The sequence below is a fragment of the Cyprinus carpio genome, chromosome A12 (genome assembly GCF_018340385.1).
Source record: "Cyprinus carpio isolate SPL01 chromosome A12, ASM1834038v1, whole genome shotgun sequence".
Taxonomy (NCBI): Eukaryota; Metazoa; Chordata; class Actinopteri; order Cypriniformes; family Cyprinidae; genus Cyprinus; species Cyprinus carpio.
Window position 1 is genome coordinate 9,631,779 of NC_056583.1, and position 7,861 is coordinate 9,639,639.

The following is a 7,861-nucleotide window of genomic DNA, read 5'->3' on the forward strand; positions in this document are numbered from 1 at the left end:
ATAATAATAATAAGCTGATGACAAATTAGAAACAATTGTTGCAACAAGTGTTTTAAAGAGTATTTTTATTTTTATATTTTTTTAACAAAATATTTAAGCAAATGGTTTGAATTAGAAGTATATAAGTATGCCTTACATTTTTAATATAAAATTTAGTTGCTTTGCCATTCACCAAACTGTCGTGTTTTAGAACTAACTTTTAAGAGTTTGTACTTTAAAGGGGTCATATGATGCTATTTTAAAGATCATTATTTTGTGTATTTGGTGTAACAGAATATGTTGACATGCTTTAATGTTCAAAAAAACACATTATTTTTCAAATATTGTACATTTATTGTAGTTCCTCTATGCCCCGCCTCTCTCAAACGCAACGTTTTCTACAAAGCCCCTCCTTCCGACAGTCTGCTCTGATTGGCCATCTGACCCAGTGCATTGTGATTGGCCAAACACCACAAGCACGCGTCGGGAAATGTAACGTCACTTTCCATAATCGCAAGCTTCAGCTTTCAACATAAATGTAAAGACGGTAAATAATGTCCTTAGTTTTACCATCAGTTCAAGCCCGAAAGGGGAAACAGAGTCGCATGACAGACATAGTAGTGATGCTAGTATGTATGGGCCATGCACAAGCCGCGACCAAGAAAGCTGACTCCACTGTGATGTGACCCTGTCTCTCTCTCACGCACACACACGCAATGCGATACTGTACACAGCATTTGAACAGTCAATAGCAAATACTTAAAGGTGCTGTAGGCTTGTCACAGAGTGGTTGAACTAGGTAATGCAGTCCAATTTCAAAATATTGGAGAGGGTTTTTTTTTTTTTCACCCGGCCCCTCCTCCTCAGACTTGACACACACGCAGGTTGCCAGATTGATGACACCACCAGAAAGTAGCACAATTGACTATGAATGATATGAAATACACTGTGTATTCCGCCAGCTAGCAACCCGGGGTGCCGAAATATAATTGGGTAAACTGGCAGTGGGTGGGTTCCACAAACCAAAATGAACACTGACATTCCTGCTCGGAACGCATATTTTCAAAGGAGAATAACTGACTGTAGCATTGTTTTTAGATGAACAAGTATGTTAACTAAGCATGTTTCTTAAATATCTGCAAACATATTATGGTAATTTTATGCTTTAGTAGATTCAAAAACTTCCATATAGCACCTTTAAACAATGATTCCTCATTGCATCTACTTTCAGAAGGCCAAATAAAGTCCTTTTGCACAGAAACACACAACATCTACCTGGCATGGCTGCATCAACACTATAGCGTTTCCTGAAACCACACCTTCTTTCGCGATGTAGACTTGTGTGGGCGTGTTTGAATGAGGCGTTTTAGCCTGGTCCGGATCATACATGCACAAATAGCTACATAACACTAAAGAAAATAAAAAATAGAAATCGCATCATATGACCCCTTTAAAATTAAATACTTAACTATCAGGCAACCAACTGGACCTTATTTACACACGACACTGCTCCACTGTTCATGTACTGGTTACTCCACTGCACACCTTGGATCACTTCCTCGTCACCCTTAACCTCAACATGGTTCCTGATCCAACACATACCCCTCCACATGTAATCTTCTGACATAACCTATGCTCACTCTTACCCTCTCGGCTATCTGCTTTGGTTTTATCTTCGCTTCCTTCCCCTAAACTGTTAGCATCTTTTGCAATGAAAATTACATATTATCATAGCAAAATTAACAATTCAACTAACTTTTGCATGCTCTTTAAAACATTTTCCTCGCTCCTTTGTCCTCCTCCTTCCCCTTCTGCATCAATTCTAATAGCTGACGACTTTGCCAAGTTTTTCATTAATAAAATTAAAAACATCACTTCACAATTTTCCTCACCACAATCTGTCAAGCACCTCTTACCAGCAAACATAAACTCATTCACATCCTTCTCTTCACTCTCTGAGGCAGAAGTCTCCAAACTCATCCTTTCTAATCATCCTACTAGTCCACTTGATCCTATTCCATCTCATCTCCTTCAAGCCATTTCTTCTGCAGTTGTACCTGCACTCACTCACATCATTAACATATCCCTTCACACTGGTGTTTTTCCCTCAACATTTAGACAGGCTCGTATAACCCCACTACTTAAGAAACTCACCCTGAACCCATCTCTTTTAAATAACTACAGACCGGTTTCTCTTCTTCCTTTCATTGCAAAAACACTTGAATGAGCTGTGTTCAACCAAGTCTCTGCCTTTCTCACAAAGAACAACCTCCTTGACAGCAACCAGTCTGTTTTCAGAAGTGGACATTCAACCAAGACTGCCTTGCTCTCACTTGTTGAAGCCCTAAGACTGGCAAGAGCGTATTCCAAATCTTCAATACTTATCTTGCTGGATCTGTCCGCTGCTTTTGACACGGTTAACTACCAGATCCTCCTGTCAACATTATTGGCAAAGGGCATCTCAGGAACTGCGCTCCAGTGGTTTGAGTCTTACCTATCAAACAGGTCCTTCAAAGTTTCTTGGAGAGGTGAGATGTCCAAGTCGCAACATCTAACTACTGGGGTGCCTCAGGGCTCAGTTCTCGGACCACTTTTCTTCTCTGTCTACATGGCATCATTAGGTTCTGTCATTCAGAAACATACCACTGCTATGCTGATGACACTCAACTTTACCTCTCATTCAATCCTGATGATCCGACGATTGCTGCTCGCATCTCAGCTTGTCTAACAAACATTTCTTGCTAGATGAAGGACCATCACCTTTAACTCAATCTTAACGAGACAGGACTGCTTGCGGTTCCAGCAAACCCACACTGAAAAAAGTGATTTTGGAGAGTGGTAAATATAATCTGTGGAAACCATATAAAATTTACATGATTATTGCAGCCAGCCAACGAATTCTAAAGTAATGGGTAAATTCTACATATGCTACCCATTCGTCAACAGTAAGAACCATCACATAGAAAATGCAGTAAAATATACCCCCAAACCGTGAGTTTTGTTGCTTTAAATTGCGCATGCGTCAGCCCGCGTTTTTGAGTGAGTGTGGGCGACGCTGGATCCTCTCTCTGGCTGCCATCGAACAGCAGAAGTGAAGGTAAGCTATTTACATAGGAGTGCTCTATATATATATATTTTTAATTATGAGATATTACACTTCACTTGTATTCGGCTTTCGTTTGTTTAACACGCCATTACTTGAAATTAAAGTTTGAATCTGGCACTGGCGTCACCATGGCCCGGGACACATCAAGCCACGTCGGACCGTCGGTCAGGCAACTTGGTTTATTGTGTTCCACGCGTCGGTTTGATGTGTTCAAATAAACAAATTGACCCCGACGAAAGCAGACGTGCCGTTGCTAGGATGAGAATGCGTTGACACGCAATGGCACGTCTGCTTTCGTCGCTGCTAGTTCTTTGCCATCGGTTTGTTTCACCGTCTGCACAACTGCCGTTAAGTTGAAATGCCGTCGTGGTGTGGTTTTTACAAGATTAGTCAGCATGCATGACTGTGTCTGACTGCTGGTTTTAAGGTTAGAAACTAGTCAAAGCCAGCTTTTTCTAATATATTGAATGGGCACAGGATTAAAAATAAAAACATAGTAACTTTACCACTGTATCCCACGAGTGTGTGTGAAAACACCAACTGTTGCTGCACCTAAGTTTTTTAAGGAATTGTGGGATCACATACAACATTTTAGAATTGATTTTATATTATATTTATTGTTAGAACATCATTGCTTAATAAATGTTTTCATAATTTTGTAATATGTTCTATGAAACACATTACATCTATGAAGCTAATTATATGAAGCATGAATATTAATTTATGTAATTGCAATGCCTTTATTTAAGTCAGTACACAGTCTGTTATTTCTGCATGACCGGCCCTTGTCAGACAGACAGACTGCCCAGATCAGAGGAGCACTGATAAACTACCATATTTCCCCAATTAATCACCGGTCTGCAAATAGCCGGCTGGTTCTTTTAAACGTCTGGGGTTATAATCCATTTTGCGTATTAAACACCCACCCAAATAACCAAAGGGGGTGATTATTTGCATTATATTAAGGTAAACCCAAAATCATCTGTACAAAATCTAACCCAGGTACATGTCTGAAAATTTGTTTTGTGTAATTTTTGTTTTTATTTCTGTTGCAGGCAGAGTCTGTGTATGTGGACACTCACTATTTGCCCTCTCTTCAGTTCCTCTTGTCTGTCCTCCACAAGCAGAGACTCACTGATAGACCACTGTTACCAGTTTTAGTGTTGACACATCCACCCACGTCCCCACCACAAGTGTATCCTGTACAGGTATGCAAGTTTTCCAAATAAAATAAATCACATTGTCCTTAACGGCAAGTTACCTTAACTAAAGTCCTCAGTTATGGGAAAATGAACTGGAAATGTAAGTTGTGCAAATTCACAACATCAAAAAGATTGGACCTGCTGAAACACAGCAGACTAATACATGAGCATTTGGGTCGAGTCCACTCCATGCCCTGCCTCTATGCAGATTGTCCTTGCACAGTCAAGTCATGGGGTGCATTAAGGACACATTTGTCAAGGCATCATTCTCAGTCAACCCAGCCAGGAAACATCATTTTGTTTACATGCATTGTCTGTAATTCATGCTCTTTTGACAATGAGAGGCATTTTTTTTGAACATCTTGGTGGCCATCTAAAAAAGTTTGAAACTGTGACGTGTTTTTGAGGGTTGTGATTACAAGACCAACAAATAGATTTTTGAGCCAACCCAGCATTTATCAGGCGAAGGGGCAGGGTTCACTCTGGACAGGTCGCCAGTCTGTTGCAGGGCCAGAATTCGGTCTTAGTTTATGTAAATCGCTCCCCACACCGCTAACAGTCTTATCACTAAATTGTATCTCCCTACAGACACAGAACATTGAGAAAAAAAGAGATGCTGTTGTCTGCTGCCTCATTAACTACCTCGGTGAAAGACAAGAAGATCTTTTCCATGACAGCCAGGTATGTCATATTGATAACAGATTTTTGATTAACTCAAGGGATCCTCCTCTCCTCTCCTCTCCTCTCCTCTCCTCTCCTCTCCTCTCCTCTCCTCTCCTCTCCCCTCCTCTCCTCTCGTATCCACCTTCTCCTTTTGCCTTCCACTCCCCCTCTGCTCTCCTTTTAGATAAACTGAAGTATATTGAAACAGCATCTTAAATAAAATAAAAATGTGTATGCTTTTTGTTTGTTTCTTTTTAACATGTAGGAATGTGAGGACTACACAGACAAAACGATGAAGGTGATTGTGAAGCACAATGTCATGGCTGAGGAGGATCCATCAGATTTGTCTATTGTGATCGAGGGAAACCAAGTGATGGAAGGATGTGGAAGCCGAACAAAGGCATGCATACTGCTGTTGGGACTCATTTATGCAATCAACATCGAATATCCAAAGGAGCTGAAGAACACGTTTGAAGCTTTTCAAAAACTTTTTTTGGAAATTGACGGGACAAAACTACTGAAAAAGGTCCACAGCCTCAAAAATAAGCTCATGCAGTAGACACACATTTCCCCTGTTGTTCGAAGAGGATCTTTTGTCTGGACAGACTTTTAATGGAGTTGTAATGGAGTGTAGTGTTTATATTTTTCTTCTTGTCCCTTATTTGCTCCACACACAGACACAGATCCATCCACTCTCTCTCAGCCCACTCCATTGCTCTGTGATTTCGCCCAGATTGACAGAAAAGGAATACCAATAGAAAGTGGCCTGAAGAATTTTGATCTCTCCTTCTACCCTCTTTCCCCCCCATTTGAGAGTGAGAGCAAGCTCAAACTAAAGAATGTTGGTGTTCTGTTTTATCTTTATCCAGATACTTGATACTGTACATGCACAGAACCAACCATGTGGAGTTTGTGTGTGCTTTTGATTTTTAAAATAGAATAAGTGGCATGTGTTGTTTGCAGTAGCCAATTATCCAGAAACAACATTTGAAACTGTTATCTTAGTGAGTTTTGATTTGTGACCAGATTTGGTCAGTCACTGTTGTGTAAATCTGAAGAGACACAAAGAGTTTAGTCTAAGAGTTTAGATACAAGAAAATCTTAATGTGATTGGACATCCAGCACTGCTCTGATCTCCTCACTTCTCCTTTCATTTTCTCTTCTCCCTTCTCTCCTCACTTCTCTTTTCCGCTCTGATCTGGATGTCCTAAAACAGGGATATGTTTCATTATCCAACATTATTGAAACAACATTTGATAGATCAGTGGGTTATAAAACAGGTTCATTACTTGACATGTTGTGTAAAGCTGTTGTGCTGCACTATATTTTGAGTGTTTCATAGGATTTTTTGGATTAAAAACATTGATCTGATGAACCATCTGAATGTCTTTATTGTGGGGGGTACATTTTACCTTCTCTGAATAAGTAATTGTTATTAACTGATATTAATTAACTTTGATTTGAAGAGATAATTTTTACCTAATTTTAATGAGTAAGTAGCTGTTGAATATATACATAAATGTGAGGTATTGTTACCCAATTTATGCAAGCATTTAATAGCTTTTTACTTCAGATAGGTTATACTCAATATATGGGATTAAATCTACCCCACCAAAGTCGATGCAAATTGTTACCTCACATTTATTGGGTAAATTCAAAAAAATATATATAAAAATGCATCGTTTCATCACAATTTCACCATCCAGTTAGGCACATCAACCATAACTCCTTCAAAAACAGCCAGAGACCTTGGAGTTATGATTGATGATCAGCTGACTTTCTCAGACCACATTACTTAAACTGTCTGGTCCTGCAGATTTGCTTTATTCAACATCAAGAAGATCAGGCCCTTTCTTTCGGAACATACTTCACAACTCCTTGTTAAAGCTCTTGTTCTGTGCAGGCTGGACTATTGCAATGCTCTCTTGGCAGGTCTTCGAGCCAGTTCTATCAAACCTTTACAATTATCCAGAATGTGACAGCAAGATTAATTTGTAATGAGCCAAAAAGAATGCACGTCACACCTCTGTTTATCGATTTGCACTGGCTACCAATAGCTGCTCGCATAAAATACAAGGCATTGATGTTTCCCTACAAAACCACCACTGGCTCTGCACCCCTTTACCAAAATTTATTACTTCAGACTTATGTTCCCTCTAGAAGCTTGCATTCTGCAAGCAAACGTGGCTTGATTTTGCCATCCCAAAGAAGCACAAAATCACTTTTACGGACGTTTAAACTAAATGTTCCCTTCTGGTGGAATGACTCTTCAAGAATCGGCTAAAAACACACACTTGTCCCTTTTAGACTTTTCAGTTTTTTTCAATTTGTTGAGGTTTTTCAGACTCAAAGAATCATCTCTTGTGCAAAGGAACAAAATGAAACCAACACAATAAATCAGTGCAAATAGTTTTAATAAAGTTTAGTCAGTATATGAGGATCACTGCTGCATGCTTATGATCTTTAAATCACTCAGCAGTTCTTCAAACATAAGAGCATGTCTGCTTTTTCAGGAGACAGACAAGCCCTCTCTTCACTGATGATGTCCCCAGGACTAATGTCCCTAGGCAACATTTACACTAGTGCCTTTTCGTTTTAAAATTCATAGCTTAGATGGAATAATTTCTATTCACTTTCCACTGATTTATGCAATCTGATGAGCTTAGCGGCTTCTAGTGCTGTCTGCCTGTTTTCTCTTTCCTGATCGCTGTTCTGAAGGAAGCTCATTCGCTGCTCGTATGAAAATCATATAACGTGTTCATAGCCCGCCCTGTCTCGAATGACGAACGTGTGTTACACTTCCAGAAACACATTGACAGGGATGAAACATAAAGCTAGGAAACACACCATTACGACAGTATATGATTTGTAAGTGATTTTCATGAGATTCTGCCTGTTTTTATAACAATAC

General features: G+C 39.6%; 1 long non-coding RNA gene across 1 annotated transcript; it reads left to right on the forward strand.

Moving 5' to 3' along the window:
- Window positions 1-2,789: 2,789 nt before the first annotated feature.
- Window positions 2,790-6,325, forward strand: LOC109078879. The gene is made up of 4 exons (XR_006161330.1): window positions 2,790-3,076; window positions 4,141-4,293; window positions 4,876-4,968; window positions 5,216-6,325. It is a non-coding gene; the product is annotated as an uncharacterized LOC109078879 (long non-coding RNA).
- Window positions 6,326-7,861: the final 1,536 nt, after the last annotated feature.